Below are 22,916 nucleotides of genomic sequence, written 5' to 3' on the forward strand. Positions count from 1 at the left end.
CTTATATGTTTTCTACACGCAGTGTGCTCCTTTTCAATATGTACAATTTTGTGTATACAATTTTCATGTAAAGGAGATACCCTATTACCTTCTTAGTTAAGGTTGTGTTATTACTTTTACACTTAAAACTGTATAAATCTGTAGAACTCACATTATATTACCATATTTTTAACCATCTGAAAGGTTCAATTTGAGTATCTAGATAATTATTTCACCAGGTTTGCCAACAGTTTTTATTTTCTAAACACTATAAAATCCCCCTCTTCTTAAAATTTCATTTTTTTCTTGGATCCCCTGTAACTAAAATATATAAATATTTCAAATTTTCCACAGTTATCAGTCTTCACTAAAACACTGACATAAGGACACAGACCCAACCCACTTCTGATGAATATCACCATAATGTATTTTCTTTATTGCCATAGAAGCAGTGGAGACTGTCTCCCCAAAGTGCTTCCCGACACAGAAGCAGGAGACGAGATCTGATGACAGCTGGAGCCCAGTAGGGGAGCCATGCAAGTTAGGTGTTGCAAGGCCTGTACTCCATCTGATCCTACTATCCATTTACACTGCAGGATAAGTAACTCAGCATGGTTTGTTTTATAGCACACCCGGAAATGGTGTACCTACAGCTATGAATTTCTGGGGATATCCTAATGGAAATCTGAGACAACCGGGAGTAACACAGATGAGGTAATTAGTGTAGTTATTTTGGAGAGGTGGGGAAGTCAGATATGTGGTCCTGGCTGAAACTTATGGAGAGAGACCCTAATTTTTAAATTCAAGTTTGGGTTCAGGCCTGGATTTTTAATTCCTTTCCAAAATGTGTAAGTATTTGCATTGATGATTCTGATTAGAGTCCATCATTGATTATTTTATTTTTCTGAGAGTCATCAGTGTGTTCAGCTCTGGTTGGGGTACATGTATTATGCTGATTATATGTTATCATATCATTAATTAATAAAAGTTGTAACCATTACCATTTAACATAATGGATCTTGTGGTTTAATTTTGACAGGCTGTGGCATTTCCAATGGAAAAGATGAGCTATAAAAATTAGCGTTAGATGACTAATACGTCCTTTCTATCTGCCTGCTATTGTAGTATAAGCAAATTGGTTTTAATAGGTGCCATGTTTGTATTGAAATAACTGAGGGAAATCTTATTGTGGGTCTCATTCACTTTAAATTTAAAATCCCAACGACACATGGACAAAATTAATTCCCATTTCATCCTTATCTTCTTGGGTGATCTTGTCCAGCATTAGCCACCTTATCTGATTGTTACTCCCAGTCATTCATGCATTTCTGGGCATTGGAGAAACAGGTTTCACACACTGAAAAGTGGGGTATTGCTCTGCAAACAAAACAATTACCCCCAACACAAAATATACAGAGTACTTTGAAGTATTTCAGTATTTTTCCTCGCACAAGATGCTTCTCTATTTAGGTTTCCTATGCCTTTATATTGTATTATTTATTTTTTCTCTTGCACATCCACAAAAAGCAAAATTAAGATCCAATACACTTATGTTTCAGATTTTCTCATTAGTGAAATCCTCTTCTTTATGCTAAAAGGAAGGGAGTCAGAGATGGACTCATTGGGAGCATACACAATTCAGAAGAATTGAGAGAGGTAATATATGCCACAAAAGACAAGGAGTACAGGTCTCCAGAGATCTGTGTCTGACTCTAAATCCTGTGACTTCACTACCATAATAATAATGCCCAGCTATTCTGTCGCATTCTTCATCCATAGATCTCAAAATGACTGACAAATGAAGATAAAAACCATCACCCCATTTCGAAGAAGAGGAAAATGAGGTAGGGAGGAGTACGGTAATTGCCTAAGATCAAAGCAGGTCACTGACAGAGCTGGGGGTAGAACTCAGATCTCTAGTTGGCCATGTGGAGCAAGACCCTTCATGCAACTCAATGGTATCTGTCTGTCTGTTCTATGATAAGTTTTGAAAACAGAAAAGCCTGATCTCCACTGGGGTGAGAGGAAAATCAGGCACAGAGTGTGTCCATGTGTTGCTGCAGGCACAGCAATTTTTCTGGTGTACCCTGTTGCTGCCTACACACATCACAGACAAAATGTGCAACTGCCTCATCTAGTGTCCTGTAAGAAATGGAAAAAATTCTTGGGACAAAAAGAATATGTTACAGTATACGAACATAGTCTTCAAAAAATGACTACAGGCATGGGTGCATTTCCTGGCTTCCATTCTTTCCAAAATTACCTGTGGAGGCACATAAATCAAAAGTATGAATGCTTATACCTTATAAAATGTTTTACTGCATACATTTCTCATTCTTTCACATAACAGATGAACAAAGGGAATGTTTTATGAATTGGGCTCTTAAATTGCTTACTTTCTTTGTTAAACCTTGATGTTTTTGCACACCGTGTATTAGAGAAGTATGCGAGCATTTTCTTACAGGGGAAAATTTCTAATTTCCTTTTAAAAACTGGCAACCTTATGACTCAAAAACATGATAAAACATCACAGCCTATTTCTAAATGCTTTGCATTTTAATATGGTTGAAGTTAAGGCAGTAAGCAATTTCAGAGATTTTCCCTTGAGCTGTGTAGTTCTTTTCATATGTAATTATTCTCTGAGTGCATTAGATAATGCTATGGTTCCCACAGCTGTATACACATCTATAAATCATTAATGAGGCAGTTAACTGAAACAAAACTATAAAAGATTTGCATTACCCAGCAGAACCCAGCCTTAATTGACTTCCAGTTATTTACAATTAATTTTTCCATTTGGAATAATGATTGCAAGTAACTTAGTTTTTTTTTTTATTGCTCAGGAATTAGATGCTGTCTATTCATCAAAAGTTTTTACAACAAAACTCTGTCAGCAACAAGCCTGAGGTAAACTTATTTTTATAGACTATATGCACAATTTGTGCACACATTGATATATATAAACCGTGCATTAAAATTATTGTGTGAAAATAGTGAGTTGGGATAAAGTGGTAGTCCAATTTCAACATTTTTTAAAATCATATTCCTAAATTATACATTATTTTATGTTAATTTCCTTTTATATAATAGGTGTATGAAAGGAAAAGTGATGGATGAAAATGTCTGTATGGTAGATAGACAAGGTGCATGAGGCAATATTTTTTCTTGGACCAGCTTCTGTTCATGAGAGAGACAAGCTTTCGAACTTACACAGAGAGCTCTTCCTCAGGAACTGAAGAAGAGCTCTGTGTACACTCAGAAGCTTGTCTCTCTCACCAACAGAAGCTGGACCAATAAACGCTCACCCGCCTTTTGTGTTTAATATTCTGGGACCAATATGGCTACAACAACACTGAATGGTAAATGACAGACTAAACCATGTTAGTTAGGAATGAGTAAATGCATAGTGATGCATATGGATTATTTTAGTCCTTTTTTCTCTTTGACTGTAATTTAGACATTAGGGCATAAATGCTCCAAAGTCTATTAAGTTAATGTGCGTTTTGTTACTCTCTTTTCAAATAGCATATACATGAATCTAATATATATTGTAAATCTTTGCAGATCATTGACTCAATCTAGGGATGCCAGTGTCTGGTAGACATGTATAACTAAAAGACCTGTTCTCCCTGTCATACATGCATGACTCTGATTGACGCTAATGGTTTTGTATGTATTTATCAAGAAGGGAAAGACCTTGAATCTATGTATTGAAACTTCTAATGAAACTTCTAAGGTGAAAAAAGATGTAACCCATGCACAGCAGCTGACTTTAAACTTCATCAGCTCAGTTGGGTTTTAATTTTCCAAACAGCCAAGTAATTAGGCCATATTAAGAGTAACTGCTGGCCAATTTCAGTTTTTAAATTGTAAGGGGTTTAAAAAGTCCCTCAAAATACGCTGGGATCTGATGAATGTATAGCATTGACCTTGGAAGCCTGTGCTCCCCTCTGTGCCTGCCTAAATGAACCACTTTCTTATTTCTCCAATCCACCACAGAGTAAGAGTGCAAAGCAAAAAAAAAAAAAAAAGTATTTTCTGTGGTCCAAGTAGAATGCAGAGGGATTTCACAGGAGGAAAAACGGCTACATTTCTTTTTCTAAAAAATTTAAATAACATTGTTACCCTTGTCTTGTATTTAAGGCTCCCTCCCTCCATGCACCATGAATAAGCGTGACACAAAGCTAATGGAAATTGGAAACATAGTGAATATGGGAAAGTGCTGTCACAGTAAGAACTAAGATTTATAATTTGGATAGACTGGGAGATGTAGTTGCACAGGTAAGTATCAGAAAACTTAATGCTGAGTGATGTTAAGGCTAATGGTTGACTTCTTAGCCTTACCAATAAGCGCCAGCTAAAGGTCACTGTAGTTGTTGCTATTGAGCTTTTGCAGATCAATCAGACACTTGTAACCTTGAAAAATCTCTCAATCTACTACAGAAGTAATTTTTTTTTTAGGTTATGTCAAGTTATGTTCCATTGGATCATGTTACAATTTGTAATGTAAAATAACATGACAAGCCTAGACATGGGTCATTCAGTCTGTCAGTAATTCAGATGCTGGCAAATTGGTCCTCCCTCTTCACCAGTCCATGAACTTCACAGATACTTAACTTCTTCATGCTATGCTAGCTCACCACATTATTTTAACTGGGAAAGCTACTAAGTTATGTGAAGTCAGAGAGGCTTTTCCAACTGAAATTGTGGTGTCACCTGATGGGGGAAACGGCTTTGTTATTTGCACTAATACATTGCATACTTTAATGCAATACAAACTTTATAATATAAATTCAGATTTATATTATGTATCCATGGTTTCATATGAATAGCATCATTTTTCAATAGGACGTAATTTTCTAAGTACACTGCTACCCCGATATAACTTGGTCCTCGGGAGCCAAAAAATCTTACCGCGTTATAGGTGAAACCACATTATATTGAACTTGCTTTGGCCTCGAGCATTTCCGGTATTAATAGTCAGCAAATCATTTTTGTTAGCACTAACACGGTGTATGCAGTACCCCCCTCCTTGTCCCACTTCTTGTCCCCTGACTACCCCATCCAGAGACCCCCCTGCCCCTAACCACCCCTCCCAAGACCCCACCCCCTATCTAGGCCTCCCTGCTCCTTGTCCCCTGACCGCCCCCTCCAGACACCCCCCCATCCCTAATCAGCCCCAGGGAACCACCCCCTACCCAACCCCCCTGCTCCCTGTGTCCTGACCGCCCCCTGAGACCCTCTGCCCCTTATCCAACCCCTCAGCCCCAGCCCGGCACCCTTAACACGCTGCTCAGAGCAGCGTGTCAGAGCCAGACACGCTGACATGCTGATCCGTCGGAGCATGCAGCCCCTCCCCCCCAGAGGGCTGCTTTACCACATTATAGCCGAATTCATGTTATATCGGGTCACGTTATATTGGGGTAGAGGTGTATGTTTTTACTCTTGTGTCTCAGATCTAATGTGTTTTATGTAAATCTGTGACATTGTCTGCTTTTCGTTGCCGCATGAGGCAATTTTTAAAATATTTCTATAACCCATGATTTCACCAACTTCAAGCAAGTCCTAAGTTTATGACTCCTCTTCATCCCAGATAGCGTGCATGCACATATGCACTTGCAACCAATACAAATCAATCCAGATGTAAGCAGAGTCTGAATGAGCTCTCCCCTGACATCTAGTGGTGAGCTGTGGAAAAAGACTTCAGGAGCTGATCTCATTTGCATGGACACACCCACCTTGCCTAACTACTCAGCATGATGGGATTGCTTGCCCAAATGATCACCTGTGGCTGGTGTGGGATCCCCAGGCTTGGTGTTATTGAGCCAGGAATAATAAAGGATTGTTATCCTTGTTGTGTGAACCGAGGGCAGCAAAACTGTACCTGGCATACCCCGATGGAGGGACTCACCCTCAACTCAATGGCATTCGATAGGCAGGGGACATGGGTTCCAAAGCCCAATGAGTTTAGAAAGGATGAGGACAGGTACTTGTACCTGGTGGTGTGGGCCCTGTTCAAGGATTTTAGATACTGTTTGACCCTCTCTATATGGTATAATAAAAGAGCTAATTTAGACTCAATTGAGAGTCTTGTTACACACTGCAGAGCTGAAATCACTGATACCTAGGTCTAAGTATTAGACCTACTTTAAGACAGTGTTTACCAGTAGTGAGGTTCCCCCACTAATAGCTGGAATCACTGAGAGCTGTGTTAAGGGAGGAGGGGGGAGCTGCAGACATCTTGGCCAGTTGGGTGGCTGGTGGAAAGGTGCAGTAAGCAGCTGCGGCAATCAGCTGTTGGGGTGACAAACGAGTACGTGAGCAGTGGAATGTGTAAGGTACCTCCTTACCACCACCCCCTCCACACAGGGTGGGAGGTGAACTGTGTGGACGAACCTCTGAAGCTGCACTGGCTAAGGACAGCAACTGTGAATGGGGTAGAGAGAAGGGATGAGCACATTAAAGGGAGTTTTGGGTTGCTGGACTTAAGAACCTGAGGGGAGAAGGACTTGGGGGTGGGTCTTTTGCTCATGGTTTATGTTTATGAACCCTAGTTGTGGTGTTTTCCCAAATTAATTCTGAGTGACTTCCTGCCTTTTATTAAAAGTTTTTGCTACACTCAAACTCTGTGCTTGTGAGTGGGAAAGTATTGCCTCTTAGAGGCACCCAGGGGGTGGTCTGTAATTGTCCTAGGTCACTGGGTTGGGGCTTGAGTTGGTTTTGTGTTGTATTGTTAAAAAGGAACCCCTGGATACTGAACCCAGCCCTTGTTGCTGCTGGCTTCACCTGGCAGAAGGGTTAAACATATTACATTGCATCTGTGAATTAGAGCTGGTCAGGAGAGCAAACCTTTTAAATTTTGTGTGTGTAAAAACTTAAACTATTTTTGAGTGAAAATAGATTTTTGTAAAAATTTCCATTTAGCTGAAAAACAATTTTCTATCAAATGTTTGAACAAAAAGCTTTCAACCAGTTGTACTACACATCAGAAATCTCAGTCCTGCAATGTTCTCATCACAACAGCAGACTTCTCACTATCCCTGGTTCCTTTGAATATGCTTTTTCTGGCATGAGAGTTCATCCACCTTGTTTTTGTTTCATTGATGCCAAATTAATATTTAGTAGAGCTTCATAAACTTTGGATGAAACAAAGAATTCTAATTTGGGAAGGAGAAGTATACCAAGAAAGTGCTCTTTTCCAAATGAGACTAGCTCATGGCTTCAGTCTCATTGAAAACAATGGAAGGTGGCTACCACCTTTATTAAGGGCAGCCTCACTTCCACATGCAGATGACCTGTAGGAAAATATGTCCATCTTACTGGCTTCCCTTTGAATAAGGGAAAATTCATGAGTCAGCAGCCTTTCATTATGAAAGGTACCCCAAATCACTAGAGCAACAGGTGGCAAAACTGGTGTTGCCATGCATTTTTCAGTTTCAAACGTTCTAATGAAATGTATTCTGGTCAGGGTAGACCAAGCATGCTATGAAGGATGCTTCCAAAGAGTTCTTTATCATTTAGCAGAAACCAGGGTTATGATTGAGGTTTGTCTTTTTGTTTATTACTTTAGATTTCGTCAATGTGTGTATTGTGATGCATGTGTTAAACAGGAAACTACTATTCCCATCAGCTCCCTCCCCACAGACCTATGAACTTCCAAAGGGGAAATGCAGACCTAGTCCCCTTAGCCAGAGGGGCAGTGGGTGGAAAATCTGAAAGTCTGTCTGAAGAAGTGACCCTAGCTTTTGCTGATTGTCTCTCTCCATGGGTTACCTGGCTAGCTGGATGTAGAGCTGGCTGCCAGGAAGCTGAGGAATTGCATAGTGGGTAGGAAAGTCACTCAAGAGAGAAGAAGCTGAGGATCTGAGTGCAGTGCAGATTGTGAGTGGCTGTCATTGCAGAAAGCAGTCAGCAGTCTGTGCAGAACTTGTGAGAAAGAGCAGAGACTTGAGCAGGGGCCATACAGTCAGAGGACTTCTGAAGGGATTCACAGGCATCAGCCAGCCCAGGGCCTTAGAAGGGTAGGAGCCTAAGGAAAGCTATTTGTGCGCTCTGAGAGGCTGTTGGGCCCTAGAAAACATGTTACTGTCATTGTACCAGGTAATGATATATGACCAAATGTTATACCAATAAAATAAAAACCAGCAGGATCTAATTAAAGGGGAAAAGGCAAAATTCCACATTTATTGTGACTATAGAAAGAATCATAGTAAGCAGTTAGTTATAGCTATAACATTCCATTCAATTTCATACATTCATTCATTCACACACACACACACACAGGTTCTGCAAGGTTGTTATCGTAGTTACCAGCCTTAGAGTTGCTCATGCCAAGCCACTGGCCAGGTGGCCTGGACATGAGGAGGGAGCAGGGCCTTGTCAGATGCTCATCTGATGCTCCTGGAAGTTGGTTTGCAGAATCAGACCCCAAAGTTCTCACTTTCTAGAGTCCATTTTTATAGGAATTTCTTCCTATGCCAGTCTGTGGGAATTGTTTAATCATGCTGTTGCTGAATCAATCAGCAGATAGCACATTTCTGACGGCTCCGTGCTGCCAGATGTTACCTTGTTCTTTGGTTCTCCCATCCTTGAGGCTGTTGGGTGGATTCCAGTCTGCCCTCTGGGGGTCCTCTGGTTATTTCCACTTGATGCCTTCTTCAGCCGATGGACACTGGATTCTTAGGCTGGCACCTCCCTGATCATTCAGTTGTTATCCACACCAAGCATCCATCCACATACATCCTCTATTTTAATCACAATTGTTAACAAAGCGAGATGAGTACAACAAAAGGGTGGGGAGTCTCTGAGTGCTGTTTCTGTTGTTACAGAGTATTGCTTTGAGTCTCTCTCTGTGTGAGTAGTTGTTGTTACAAAGAATTGCTTTGAGAACAGGCTCTGTCTTAGAATGTACTAACACAATTAGCAGCTTGCAAGTTTCACACATAGAGGGAGAGAAACAGTACCAAAAACCAAGAGACCTCTTAATTAGTAATACCCTGGAATTTATACTATGGGGAATCAAACTCATTTGTGATTTTTATACAGAACTTCTTTAATATGATCAAACACAGACACTGTGGAAGGCCTTCTAGCTTAATTGCTACTGCAGTTGTAGCAGTCTGCTAGCAGGTGCCATATAGCAGCAGTAGTTGGTCAATGTAGAGGGGTCCCTAGTGAGAGAGACACGGTGGATTGATCCCAGCCAGGAAACCTGCAGGTTCCCTTATTACCTATAATAAGGGACTGGAAAGGGTACACCAGGTACTGGACCTGTGTCCTAAGCCTCCTTTGGATTTGACAATCAGGCCAAGCTAGGAATTGCTATGTCTACCTTGGATATGTCACTGCTCCAGCTATAGGAACTTTTCCCTTTTCTGTTAGCCCTGGTAAAATATCTCTTCACTTTAGCATTGTTCCTGAGTGCTTATTGGGCCTCACCAGGATTATAGGTCCTAGCAGCTGATGCTCCTTCTAATCTTGCCTCCAAGTCATGGTGCAACTGGCACACTGCTGACTATCTTAGGAGGTTTGGTGTTCCTCTGCACTGGTATCAGTTACTGCCTTTTTATTTTATATGTGGTGCCTAGAGCATAAGACAGGCAGAGATAAAATAAACAAATACATTTTAATCTTAACATGTTAAAGCTCCAATTTCATTTGGATACATGTGCATGGAACTGGAGCAAGGATAGGACTCTTGATGCTCTATACTATCAGAATGTTGTGAAAACACAAGGAATGGCTCCATGCCAAAAACAAAATAAACAACCAAACAAGGTTCTCAAAAGGTGAGCAGCACCAAGATACAGGAATTTTTATGGCCACCACTGGCCTAAATCTCTGGAATTGTCTCATTTGTTAACTAAAAGTTCTCTTAGAATTGCTGGAGCTATTGAACAATACAGTGCTCAATGCCCAGGGAAAGCCCATCTTCTAAGCTCCCTTCTCTTCCACTCTGATAAAGACTGAGAAGTATGACTGTTGTATACTTATTTATCTCATCTCTCACCATTCAAGTAAAGGTAGACTGATAGTATAGATGGCCCTGACCTGTCAATTTCAGTTGTGAAGTTCTTGGGTGTTGGTCCAGTCCCCTCTCTGACTGTTCTAGCAAACCAGATTCATAACAGAATATTGTGTGTCTGTATTAGCAATAGAGACATGGGCCTCAGATTTAGTATCATTCTGTGGGAAATATAGGGATTTTGGATTTAAATACAAAGGATGGTCCAGCTGTATAGGCAGATTCTAGTGTATTTCTAATAAGGGGAAAAAACTGCATATTAGACTGGCAGAGATAATATAATCATAATCATGGAGGACTTATAGGAAAGTCAGAAAGTCAGAAACTCCTTACAAGTTTGTGTGAGAATGGGGGAGGGGAAAAGACAGCAATTAGCTTTTAAGGCCAATGAACTCTTCATTTCCCCAGAACTGAACCATTGGCTGAAAGCCAAAGGAAGGAGATGATACCTTAAAAAGGATTTAACCACCAGAATCTATAAGCTTCAGTTTTATTTTGGCCCAAGCTTAAAGTCCTTACAAAAACAGTGCATATATCTTCAAGCATATTGCTGGAGCCAAATGTCTGAAAAAATACTCCAAAAATCACAAGAGACCAACTTTAGTATGGAGAAATTTTAGTGCATAAATATCAGTTATCGTCAGGGATTTAGACAACATCATGTATTGAAAGATATATTAACATCTCATATTTCCAATTGCAACTCAAAGTAGTAAAGCTCCTTTTTATTGATAATGAGCCCTGAAGAGGACTTTTATCATTTATCAGAGAACATAATTTGTTTCCTGTACTCCTCCGACCTCCACTCTCCACCTAAAGGATGGATGGGTAAGATGCCTATACCAATTGTCCAACAAAATCAGAAGTAGTTTGGGGTATGGTGCAAACAGCAACTAGCAACCCAGCTGCGTGTACTCAATATAAGAGTTTTTCTTATTTTCATTGCTTTCACTGACATGAGAATATAAAATGTCATGTTTCATATTGAGTCAATATTTTTTTTTAAATCCTGCATTTCAATTTTTTGTCCACAATGGCCTAAGACAGACTTCTGCAGCCAGAGCTACAGCCACCTTTTTTCAAAAGAGAGGTCCCAAAGTTAGATTCCTAAATCGACCCATCGTGGCCTGATTTTCAGAGTTGCTGAGCACTGACAATTCTCTTTTCGCCACACTGAGAGTTGTAGGAGCTCAGTAGGTCTGAAATTCAGGCTAGTTATTTAGACTTATCACATAGTATCTGAGCACCTCACAAACATTAAGTGAGTTACATTTCAGTGGGTAAATATTATTCCTTATCATGGATAAAAAGACTGAAAACAAATTTCACTAAGAAATAAATGGATATGACTATAACAGCAGGAAGCTGAAAATAATATTTCGTTGATGATCACTTTTAATGTTCTTAGGCCCAAATCCTGCACCAAGCCCTAGTAGGTGGGCTGGGGGAGGAAGAGGAAGAAGGGAAAATCTTCTCCATCACAAAGCCATGGAACAGCAGAGGAGGACCCTACTCTATTATCTTCAGGAGCACTTTCCCTGGGAGTTAGGGGAAGACAGAAGTATCCTGCTGCAGACAGCCCCTATACAGCTGGGTTGTGTGTCTTGCAAGGGATGCACACAGGGCCATCCTTAGGCATGCACAGCATACGTGGCTGCATAGGGCACCCAAAAATTTGGGGCACCACTGGGTCTTAGTGTCCACCCTTTTCCTATCCCTGTTCTGACAGTTCCTGCAGGCTCCCACCATAGCTGGCTGCTGCAACCTGGTGAGTCTTCCTCTGGAGGGGATCTAGTATTTAAAAGTGAAAAAGCCTTCCAGCCTGCCAGAACTATTAGCACAACACTGAAACTGTTAAAGAGCCATTCAAGTGGTAATGAAGCCATTTAACAGGCATTTGCCAACCCCCAGCTATATAGACTCATAGACTTTAAGGTCAGAAGGGACCATTATGATCATCTAGTCTGACCTCCTGCACAACACAGGCCACAGAATCTCACCCACCCACTCCTGCAATAAACCCCTGACCTATGTCTGAGCTACTGAAGTCCTCAAATCACGGTTTAAAGACTTCAAGGTGCAGAGAATCCTCCAGCAAGTGACCTCTGCCAATCTGCCCTGGAGGAAAATTCCTTCCCGACCCCAAATAAACCCTGAGCACGTGGGTAAGACTCACCAGCCAGACATCCAGGAAATAATTCTCTGTAGTGACTCAGTTCCCACCCCATCTAACATCCCATCATAGGCCATTGGGCATATTTACCGCTAATAGTCAAAGATCAATTAATTGCCAAAATTAGGCTATCCCATCATACCCATCCCCTCCATAAGCTTAATCAAGCCAGATATGTCTTTTGCCCCCACTGCTCCCCTTGGAAGGCTGTTCCAGAACTTCACTCCTCTGATGCTTAGAAACCTTCGTCTAATTTCAAGTCTAAACTTCCTGATGGCCAGTTTATAGCCATTTGTTCTTGTGTTCACATTGTTACTGAGCTTAAATAATTCCTCTCCCTCCTTGGTGTTTATCCCGCTGAAATATTTATAGAGAGCAATCATATCTCACCTCAGCCTTCTTTTGGTTAGGCTAAACAAGCCAAGCTCTTTGAGTCTCCTTTCATAAGACAGGTTTTTCATTCCTCGGATCATCCCAGTAGCCCTTCTCTGTACCTGTTCCAGTTTGAATTCATCCTTCCTAAACATGGGAGACCAGAACTGCACACAGTATTCCAGATGAGATCTCACCAGTGCCTTGTATAACGGTACTAACACCTCGTTATCTCTACTGGAAATACCTTGCCTGATGCATCCCAAGACCGCATTAGCTTTTTTCATGGCCACATCACATTGGTGGCTCACAGTCATCCTCTGATCAACCAATACTCCGAGATCCTTCTCCTCCTCTGTTACTTCCAACTGATGAGTCCCCAGTTTATAATAAAAATTCCTGTTATTAATCCCTAAATGCATGACCTTGCACTTTTCACTATTAAATTTCATCCTATTACTCCAGTTTACAAAGTCATCCAGATCTTTCTGTATGATATCCCGGTCCTTCTCTGTATTGGCAATACCTCCCAGCTTTGTGTCATCCACAAACTTTATTAGCACACTCCCACTTTTTGTGCCAAGGTCAGTAATAAAAAGAGTAAATAAGATTGGTCCCAAAACCGATCCCTGAGGAACTCCACTAGTAACCTCCCTCCAGCCTGACAGTTCAGTATGACCTGTTTTAGTCTCCCCTTTTACCAGTTCCTTATCCACCTTTCAATTTTCATATTACTCCCCATCTTTTCCAATTTAACTAATAATTCCCCATGTGGAACCGTATCAAATGCCTTACTGAAATCGAGGTAAATTAGATCCACTGCGTTTCCTCTGTCTAAAAAAATCTGTTACGTTCTCAAAGAAGGAGATCAGGTTGGTTTGGCATGATCTACCTTTTGTAAAAACATGTTGTATTTTGTCCCAATTACCATTGACCTCACTGTTCTTAACTACTTTCTGCTTCAAAATTTTTTTCCAAGACCTTGCATACTATAGATGTCAAACTAACAGGCCTGTAGTTACCCAGATCACGTTTTTTCCCTTTCTTAAAAATAGGAACTATGTTAGCAATTCTCCAGTCATACTATACAACCCCTGAGTTTACAGATTCATTAAAAATTCTTGCTAATGGGCTTGCAATTTCATGTGCCAGTTCCTTTCGTATTCTTGGATGAATATTATCTGAGCCCCCGATTTAGTCCCATTAAGCTCTTCGAGTTTGGCTTCTACCTCGGATGTAGTAATATCTGCCTCCATAGCCTCATTCCCATTTGTCATCCTGCCATTATCCCTAAGCTCCTTATTAGCCTCATTAAAGACTGCGGTAAAGTATTTGTTTAGATATTGGGCCATGCCTAAATTATCCTTAACCTCTACTCCAGCCTCAGTGGTTAGCGGTCCCACTTCTTCTTTCTTTGTTTTCTTATTTATATGACTATAGAACCTTTTACTATTCGTTTTAATTCCCTTTGCAAGGTCCAACTCTACATGGCTTTTGGCCTTTCTCACTTTATCCTTACATGTTCTGGCCTCAATAAGGTAGCTTTCCTTGCTGATCCCACCCTTGTAGGCTTTCTGCTTTTTCTTAATTACCTCTGTGAGATGCTTGCTCATCCAGCTTGGTCTACAACTCCTCCCTATGAATTTTTTCCCCTTTCTTGGGATTCAGGCTTCTGATAGTTTCTGCAACTTTGACTTGAAGTAATTCCAGGCCTCCTCCACCTTTAGATCCACAAGTTCTTCAGTCCAGTCTACTTCCCTAACTAATTTCCTTCATTTTTTTAAGTGAGCCCTTTTGAAATCAAAAACCGTAGTCACAGGTCTATTTTTGTTTATCCTTCCATTTAGTTTGAACTGAATTAGCTCATGATCGCTTGAACAAAGGTTGTCCCCTACAACCATTTCTTCTGTGAGGTCTTCACTACTCACCAAAACCACATCTAAAATGGCATTCCCTCTTGTTGGTTCAGCAACTACTTGGTGAAGGAATCCATCAACTATCGTATCCAGGAAAACCTGGGCCCTATTATTATTACTAGCACTTGTCCTCCAGTCTATATCTGGGAAGTAAAAGTCTCCCATGATCACACAATTCCCATTAGTATTTACTTCATTAAAAACATTAAAGGGGTCTCTATCCATATCCAAATTAGATCCCGGCGGTCTATAGCACACCCCAACACTATCCCAGGGGAGGATCTAGTAGTTTTCTTCCCCAATGTGCTTTTTGCCCAGACAGACTCTGTCTTATCCATTCCATCCCTTCTTATTTCTTTACAGTCTACCTTATCATTGATATACAATGCTACTCCACCACCTTTGCCTTTATTTCTGTCTTTCTGCACATACCCTTCAATACCTGTAGCCCAGTCATGACTACTATTCCACCAAGTTTCTGTTATCCCTATAATATCTGGTTTCACTTCCTGCACCAGTAACTCTAGTTCCTCCATTTTGTTACCCAGGCTCCTCACATTGGTGTACAAACATCTTAATTTTTGATGTTTGGCTTCGTTCACATTCTTTGCCCGATTAGGCACAGACATTCTACCGCCAGTATCACCTATTAGACTGGTATCTACAGTACCCTTCCTCCTTATGTCCATTCTCCTACCCATGGCTGTATCCTTTCTTACTGTGTTTTCTTCCCTTTCAATGTTAAAATCCAGCGTGGAGATTACCTGGACATCTCCCAACCATCTCCCCCAAAATCCTCGTTTAAAGTTCTCTTAATCAGTTGTGCCAGCCTCCATCCTAGAAGTCTATTGCCCTCCCTATGCAGGTGAAGTCCATCCCGAGAGAACAGTCCTCTGTCCATGAATGCCTCCCAGTGGCCATACATCCCAAAGTCCTCCTTATAGCACCACTGCCTGAGCCATATGTTGATCATCATAATTTTGTCACACCTTTGTTGCCCTTCTCTAGGAACAGGCAGAATCCCACTGAAGATCACCTGCGCCTTGATTTCCTTAAGTGTCTTCCCCAGCCTGGCATAGTCTCCCTTGATATGTTCCATTTGTTCCCACATGAAGAACAATCAATGGATTCTTTCCTGCTCCTGTTAGGATCCTCTTCAGCCTCAGGTCCACATCCCGTATCTTAGCACCCGGCAGACAGCACACCCTTCTGTTCTCTGGATCAGCTCTGGTTACAGGCCTGTCTATTCTTCTCAGTAAGGAGTCTGCAATCATGTAGACCTGCCTTTTCCTGGTGATGGTGCGATTCTCCGGTCTATCCCCGTTCCCTCTGGCTGCAAGTCTTCTTGATTCCTATTCTCCCTTTCAATCCTCTGCAACCCATCCTGTATCCTCCTGGGGCTCATATTTGGTGTTGTTATCGCCATTGACTCTTCCCCTCTTCCTATAGGACTAGCTGCTCGTCTCTTCTTCCTTGCCCTCCCACCTTCAGTAACCACCTGCTGTACCCCTTCTTCATTTTCCAACTGCACAAACCTGTTCCTGAGCTCTGTTTCTCCTTCACTAGCCCATCTTTTCCTCTGCCTGGTTCTCTTAGTCACATGCTTCCACTGTCCACTTTCCTCACCCAGCAGTCTCCCCTCAGAGTTCTTTGGTCCTGCTTCCATCTGCAAGTCTGAGCTTTTCCCTTAAGCCTCCTCATGGCTTTGCTCCATCATCTGCTTGAAGCCCCTTCTAAACTCAACCAGAGTTTCCATCTGCATCTCCAATCCTCGGATCTTTTCTTCCATCATCTCTATCAGGCGGCACTTCATGCATGTGAAACTCTTTTCAGGTACCCCCTCCAGGATCATGTACATGCCGCAGCTTCTACATCCAGTCATCTTCATTGTGCCTTCCACTACTTGGGTCACTACCACTGCTGCCTCTGTATCTGTCATTGCCGTCTCACCTAAGTCCTGTTTGTCTGGGAAACACAAACCAAACCAAAACACCACCCACAGCAAAACAATCCCCCAATGAGCACCACAACAGTGCCAGAACACCACATACTCCCTTCACTAGCCTGTCTGTTCCTCTGCCTGGTTCTTCTAGTCTTCACCCCAAACTCCCCTTGTAAACTCCCACTCAAAGTCCTGTTTACAGCTCTGTTTGCTGGCTCCTGTGCAACTGCAGCTGTCTGTCAGTTTCTGAATTTACTGACAAAAACAGTTGTGCATTACTGTAATATTTACTCAGAACATGTTAGTCTACAGGACCTTAGTTTAAAATTTTCTTTAAAAATATTTCATTAGTGTGTTGCTGAAGATTATAAAATCAGATCTCTAAAAAAATCCTTGCATAGATTTTAGATGCACAATCTGAGAATTCATCTTTAGCCTTAAATGCTTGGCTCTCCAGACATATTGTTTTTTAAATAAATCCGTCAAAAGACCACCCTTATCTAAAATACACATACGAGTCCAGGTTGCCATCGGGCATAGGGGCACCAGTTTAATAATACTGCATAGGGCCCCATAAATCCCAAGGACAGCCCTGGATGCACGCCCTCTCAGTGGCTCACAGCTGTTGTATAGCAGAAGCTCACCAGTTTCTCTCTGAGCACCCTCTGTATTTGCAAACATTGAGCAGGAGTAGCTGCTAAAATTAAGGCATTATTGACTTAGGTTCCACAGTAGTGCCCATTGATACCAGTGTCAAAACCTATAGTAGGCCTTTAATGGTCAAGGTTTCAGGCACAGATGCCTCTGTTGTGTTGCAACACATGCCTGTGCTCGCATAAAGGCACCATTGTCTATTTCCAAAATGCACAAAGTTTATGTAATATATTCATAGTGGCCTATATTGTCTTGACATTTGATTCATTGTATGTGTGGAGAGGGTGTTTGAAACCAATCAGGTTTGTCAATTTTCTTGGGAGTTTAACAACCTACATTATATGTAAACTACATTTTTGAGTAGCATTTCCTTATTCTAGCAGCTTGTGTCCACCCATGCTTTTCTAAAGGAAAGTGTTTGTGCTCTGCGTGGCTATAGATTTTAAACTGACAGCGTTCGCTATTGATTCTTTTATTATGAGTGTTACATTACACAAGACATATAAATTCATTACCTTGCTAATAGAAATATGCTGTGCATTAACCTACCTGCTTCGAACCAAGATCTCTTGCATGGACAATGTAAGGAAGGCAACACTTAATGGGCAACCAGTGCTGTCACAGCGACTAAAACTTCCATGAATGACAGGAAAATATGTACAGGATGTCGCTTTAACATGTGGGTTTATACTGGTCAGTAGCATACCTACGTATCTTATAGGACGATACAGATATGCCCCTGTCTGCAGATATCTATAGGGCGCTGGAGACAATGCAACTTGCTCTACTGTTGAGACACAGTTTTTCAGTATGCTTGTGTCATAAATATAAAGGGAAGGGTAAACACCTTTAAATCCCTCCTGGCCAGAGGAAAAACCCTTTCACCTGTAAAGGGTTAAGAAGCTAAGACAACCTCGCTGGCACCTGACCAAAATGACCAATGAGGAGACAAGATACTTTCAAAGTTGGAGGCAGGGAGGAAACAAAGGCTCTGTCTGTGTGATGCTTTTGCCGGGACCAGAGCAGGAATGCAGGTCAGAACTCCTGTAAAGATTTAGTAAGCAATCTAGTTAGATATGCATTAGATTCTGTTTTGTTTAAATGGCTGATAAAATAAGTTGTGCTGAATGGAATGTATATTCCTGTTTTTGAGTCTTTTTGTAACTTAAGGTTTTGCCTAGAGGGATTCTCTATGTTTTGAATCTGATTACCCGGTAAGGTATTTACCATCCTGATTTTACAGAGGTGATTCTTTTACTTTTTCTTTAATTAAAATTCTTCTTTTAAGAACCTGATTGCTTTTTCATTGTTCTTAAGATCCAAGGGTTTGGATCTGTGTTCACCTATGCAAATTGGTGAGGATTTTTATCAAGCCTTTCCCAGGAAAGGGGGTGTAGTGCTTGGGGGGATATTTGGGGGGGGAGACGTTTCCAAGTGGGCACTTCCCCTGTTACTTTTGTTAGACACTTTGGTGGTGGCAGCATAAGGTCCAGGGACAAAAGGTAAAACAGTTTGTACCGTGGGGAAGTTTTAACCTAAGCTGGTAAAAATAAGCTAAACGGGTCTTTCATGCAGGTCCCCACATCTGTACCCTAGAGTTCAGAGTGGGGAAGGAACCTTGACATGGTGGCAGAGTGGTGGGATCAATTTGAGATTTTTTTGGGATCATTTTGAACCAGAAGCACAGTGGGGAAGGAACCTTGACAGCTTGTTATTCAAATAGTTGCAAATAGTATTCACCTTAAAACTTAAGGTAAGTAATAAGACACATTAAGGAACATTCAAACAGTATTTTTATTATGTGTTCCAAGCATATATTTTCAAATACTAAATTTGTAATAAGAAAAGGAGGACTTGTGGCACCTTAGAGACTAACAAATTTATGTGAGCATAAGCTTTAGTGAGCTACAGCTCACTTCATCAGATGCATTCAGTCCACGGGAATGCAGTGCACCGAATGCATCCGATGAAGTGAGTTGTAGTTCACGAAAGCTTATGCTCACATAAATTTGTTAGTCTCTAAGGTACCACAAGTCCTCCTTTTCTTTTTGCGGATACAGACTAACATGACTGCTACTCTGAAACCTAAATTTGTAATGTGAATGATATGCATGTTATATCTTAATGGAATGCAACATGGCTATTAAACCTTAGGGCTTTTTAAAATTAATCTCACTAGGCTTCATTCACAAACCCACCTTTCAGTCTTTCAAGGATATCCATCATTGTAGTTTGTAGGGCTTTGTGCCAAATGACAATCACAGTGAAAAGACAACTTCCAAAGTATATAAATAAGCACATTTGTCACTTGGTGGAACAATATTGTTAACAAAGGCGTGACAGAAGATAGTTATAAAATGTAAAAATTTGGAATCTTCATTTGTATGTAAAGTAAAGTATTGCAAATGGCCTTTATATTTATTCACTTCGTCGGTATATTACCTTTCTGCAAAAGACCACGTGGCTTATTAGGTTGGGTTGAGACATGAAAGCTCGGTATCTTAGGTTGTCAGTATTTATCAGGAGTTGTTAGTTAATAAGGAATTAACAACAGATTCCTTCTCTGACGCTTATCAGTTCCTTAAATCTCATTTGCCAGTACTTTGACATTTAAAACTATTCTTGGAAGGGCAAATTAGAAATCAATGACGTGCTCACGAACCTAATATCAATGCAGTATGAAGAAATGTAGATCAGTCTTTGAGGAAAAATGCTGATTGCCTTTATGGAGGGTAAAGAAAATGCACAGATTTAAGATTTCAAAGTTTTTCCTTAATACTCCAGCATTAAACTTTACATTTGGATCTCCATATTAAACTAACTGAAAGTTTGAGCTAAGGTTTAGGAGATAATAGAGTGGTAATGCTAATGATTAGCCTCTCTGATGCCTGAAATTATGTCTGCTACAGTGAGAAAAAGCTTCACATGCAGCTTCTGGGCATATGCTATTACTCAAAGAGTGGTCTCTCCAGAATCTACACTTTTTGGAAATACCATCCCAGTGTTCACTCATCTGCAGTCCCAATGCTGTATCCTTCTTCACTGGGGCATAGATACTCAAAGATGCACTGTAAAAGCTTCTAATGCTGTTCTCGTGACTCATTGTGCAGAAAGGTCAGAAAGACTGAAACTTGCAAGCTGCATGTCCTGTGAGCTGAGCATCCTATTGCATTTCAATGGGAGATGGGATGGTGGGCAAGTGGCAGGAACCAAACCCTTGTTACCAACCAACATGAAAGTCTGCAGAAAATGAATACATTTCTATGTTTGCTGTGCATAGAAGGGGCCCACAAGCTTCTGAGCACCCCTCATTGAAAATTCTTTCAGTTCTGCAAATATCATTTGGGGCAAGATTTCCAAAAGCTGGCCTCTGTTTTTGTACCCATGAACTAAAGGTGCAGTAATTGAGGGTGCAAGTTTGTACTCGCATCCATTTGTACCCACAGTTGAGGTCATTTGGACATCTAGATAACTGATTTGGAAATGGAAAAAAGATAAGATTGGTGGCTTGGCAGAAGATATGTAAAGATGGCTCTGTGCATGACACTCAAGATTAGCGTGTGAGAATGGGAATCTTTGGTAAACTCTTTGGTCCTAGAAATTAGAAGATACTAGAATTTCCAACGTTTATTGTACTGTCGGGGAAATAAATAATTTTTAAAAGGAGTTAAAATTATTAGTTTATTAATTTTTACTTATATTTTGGCCTTATGCAAACTCTAAACAAAAGGGCATCCATTCAATGCAAAAACTACACTGAAAAGAGTTTAATTTACTCCTGCCAATTTTGGTGGTTTTCAAATCACATTTATTTAGTGTTTAAATATTTTTTCTTGTTGTTGTGTGAAAGTCCCATACAAACAACATGGGGAAACTGAGTATGCATGGAATACAGTAAAAGTACCGTTACACAAAGTGTTGTCCAGTGCAAAGCGTTTGCAAACTGGGGCGGGGGCGGGGGGGGGAATAAACATTTTCCCATCCTATGACAGAGAAAATCAGAGGCAAACTTATGGCTCCACCTATTAGTAAGCTTTGACAAAAGAATTGTGAATGAGCCCCCACCCCTTTGATTAAGCCCCAGTTTGCCCCTCTTCAATTCTTTTATCTCCTTGTCCAGGGAGTATGGCGTCCTCACTGCAGTTCTCCACTCTATCAACTTCCTTCACTAGACTTTCTAATTCTTTTATTTCCCTCTCTTTTACACCTGTCAAGAGGCAGATGGAGGAGATGGAAAGAACCAAGACAACAGATTTGTCTTCGGGATCCAAGAGCAGAGGGAGAGATCAGAAGAGAAGAAATATCCCATTCTACACTTTATTCTCCTGTTAAAGGCAAATCCCTGTGAACAGAAGATGCTGCTTCTCTCACTATACCTTCTCCTGATGATGACAAGGAAATCAGAAAGGGTAGGGGTGGTATTGTTGGCTCCTTGGTGTCTTTGCCACCCATGATTCTTTGGTGAACCAAGCTTAGACTCTGTTTTAACCTCCCCACCTACAATTAAGTGCCAGGAAATTGAAAAGAGCTGTTTCATAGCTGAGTATCTCTTCACAAAGGTTGCAGATTGCCTGATTAGAAGCAGAAGGACTTCCACATCATTGACCTATTCCTGTACGGAAGCCCTTCACTAGATGACCACTAGAATAGGTACGAACAATTGTTTCTGCTTATTGCAAAACATCTTGACTGGATTCAAAAGTAGTTATATTTACCAACTGTCCCAACTGTTTCTGTTGCAGGACAGCAGAAGGAGACTATGACAAATACAATTACTGGTAAGTAGTTTTCCTTTTTATCCTCCATTCTTAATAATCTTGTACCAATAGTTGCTAAACATTTCCAGATTTTTTTTAATTTTCCAAAGCAGTTTTAATTAATAGCAATTCACTATAGACACTTCAAAAAATTTCTTCCTCTTTTTAAAATCATTTTTAGAACTAGCGCGCTGATCCTCATCCCAAAGATGTTAATGGGAGTATACTCTAGCCAGAAAAGAACTTTAGGCTGTCAAAAACCCCTACATTTACTAGCGAATCCAACCTGATTGTGGCATTGTAGCGTGATCCTAGACCTTCGCGATTTTTCAAATTGTCAGTGTTGCACAGGACAAGGAAACTGTCTCAGTCACTAATGTGGATTTGTACTGGCATAATTATGAGGATCACGTGTAATACAGTATTACCATCTAATCGTAAATAACTAACCATAGAATTACAGTTCATATACTTCAGCGCTTAGGCACAGGCACAATGAACTTTAATTAAGGGTGTGGTAGTAGTCTTAACTCCATGTGCCCTTGTTTTTGATGTAGTTAAATGCATTTTGTTTAATCATATGGAAATATGTTTGTTGCAGACACTGGAATTCAAGTGTCCTGACTTTGTTTTAGAGCAAGCAAAGCAATAATATAAAAAGGAATATTTGGAATGTTTAAATTATGGCATGTCCTGTTTTTTCTGCTTGTATTTATTACTGTAATTCAGAGAGAAAGTTTGCAGAAGTTTATCCTCATATTAAAAAAATTATCCTACAAAGATAAAATTAACCAAAATTTGACTTCTGCATTCTTACATTTCTAAAACATACAGTTGAGACATTTAACATTGCCAGTTTAATTTTTTTCAGCACATTAAAAGTATCACGTTATACGATTATTCAGGCATATTAGGGTACATGAGAACTAATACAGTGGTTGCCATTGAAAAAGCCAACATTTCCCAAGAATTACATATGTCAGTATGAGAGAGACTGCATTATTTCCTAGTTTACATGTGCTGAAATGCTGGGCACCTATGGTACCATCACTTTTTGTACAGTTAACACAACTGAAAGCCCTTTAATCATCTTTGGATG

At 40.6% G+C, this 22,916-nt stretch overlaps 1 long non-coding RNA gene across 1 annotated transcript; it reads left to right on the plus strand.

The window, feature by feature from the left end:
* Nucleotides 1–608: 608 nt before the first annotated feature.
* Nucleotides 609–21,343, plus strand: LOC141994234 (uncharacterized). Its single transcript, XR_012641049.1, has 5 exons — nt 609–693; nt 1,539–1,635; nt 1,759–1,823; nt 2,823–2,886; nt 21,276–21,343. It is a non-coding gene; the product is annotated as an uncharacterized LOC141994234 (long non-coding RNA).
* The last annotated feature ends 1,573 nt before the right edge of the window (nt 21,344–22,916 follow it).

Source organism: Natator depressus, chromosome 9, assembly GCF_965152275.1.
Source record: "Natator depressus isolate rNatDep1 chromosome 9, rNatDep2.hap1, whole genome shotgun sequence".
Lineage (NCBI taxonomy): Eukaryota > Metazoa > Chordata > Testudines > Cheloniidae > Natator > Natator depressus.